We start from the raw sequence: 1,553 nt of genomic DNA, 5'->3' as shown, positions 1-1,553 counted from the left end.
TGTACCATATAAAGTATAATTATACTTTTAGGGTATTTTCATCATATTTAGTCAAAGTCTAATAAAACTAAGAGCAGAGGAAAATCCGTATCGTTTTGTTGTTTCATTCACTGATCATCTGGAAAATCTGAGTTTCATTAACAATGAGGAGGAAATAAATTGATCTAAAATAAATAAATAGAGACCAAGCAGAAATTAAACAGTTCAGTTTTCATCTAAACAGTTAAAAGCTTCATCAGAGGGTGTGTGTGTGTGTGTGTGTGTGTGTGTGTGTGTGTGCGTGTGTGTGTGTGTGTGTGTGTGGGTCCAGGTAACGCAGGTAGAACAGAAGCATCCTGAAGCCGTCTCATCCATCCTGAGTATCGACAGCGGTGTCTCCTTCTCCCAGCCGTTCGATCCCCGGTTCTCCACTTCCTGCGAGCGCGACACCCGACGCCGCCCCGCCAGCGTCTGTCTGCGTGTTTTTCTGCAGTATCTGCAGCGTGCAGGGATCGGGTGGCACGCTGTTCTCTTCGTGGCAGCGTTTTTCCAGAGCGGCGCGGTCCCTGAGCGGGTCTCGGGTTGGTGGCCGAGCATAAACACGAGGTCTGGCTGCAGCAGGCCGTGATCTCAGACAGGCGGCAGCGATAGCCGCATGTTTACAGCTCAGCCACCCTCTGATGCACACAACACACCAGACCACCAACACAACACTTCTCACTGCCTTTCACTTCATAACTGTCGAGTTTTTCATCTCGGAGGAGGCAGATAAAATGTTGAGGGGATTTTCAGACACTTTGAAACCAAGATAATTATTGATCAGCTGCTTTGGCTGCAGAATTAAACACTGAAAAACTATCACTGAACAACAAAGTTACAACGCCCCCTAAAGGCACGGAGAGTTTACAGAGTTTACATTCACGCAGCAGATCTTCATGCTCAGTTCAGATCTTTTTGTTCCTGTTCCTGTCGGATTGAATGTGACTGCAGTCAGACTTCTGAGCGAACGGTTTACGCCCCCAAAGCGGCCCGCATGCGCAGAAGAAGAACGTAGCTGCTTCCCAGCAGCGCTCCGTTTACAGCAGTAAAGATGGCCGCCGCAGCGGTAAAGATGGCCGCCGTCTCGGGTGAATTTTAAAGATGTTGAGAGCGACAGCACGGTTAGCAGACGAAGGACGCTTTTAAACAAGAAGCTAACTGCTAACAGCAAAGGCCTTTAGTGGAGCATTGGCTTCAGCTTCTGACCCGGTTCTGACCCGGTTCTGTTTGGATGCTGGGCCGGGAGTGGTCGGTCGGGATGTGATGCGTTCACTGACTCAGACTGCTTTCATCACTTCAATATTATCATTTTCAAACATTGATTATGTTCAGATTTATCGTCCAGATTCTTCTGCTGCAGAATTATGACGTAAAAGTTGGAAGAAATTAAATTTGTTAAAAAGGTTTAAATAACATTTACTGTTCACCTTCCAGTTTATGAATCCGCTCTAATTTAAGCTGAACTATTTTATTTCCCAGTAAAACATGGAATAGTTCAATAAGTGTGAAAACTTTCTGCAAGACTAAAGTGGAGA

This window comes from Xiphophorus hellerii, chromosome 22, assembly GCF_003331165.1.
Source record: "Xiphophorus hellerii strain 12219 chromosome 22, Xiphophorus_hellerii-4.1, whole genome shotgun sequence".
Lineage (NCBI taxonomy): Eukaryota > Metazoa > Chordata > Actinopteri > Cyprinodontiformes > Poeciliidae > Xiphophorus > Xiphophorus hellerii.
This window is presented reverse-complemented; position numbering follows the sequence as displayed.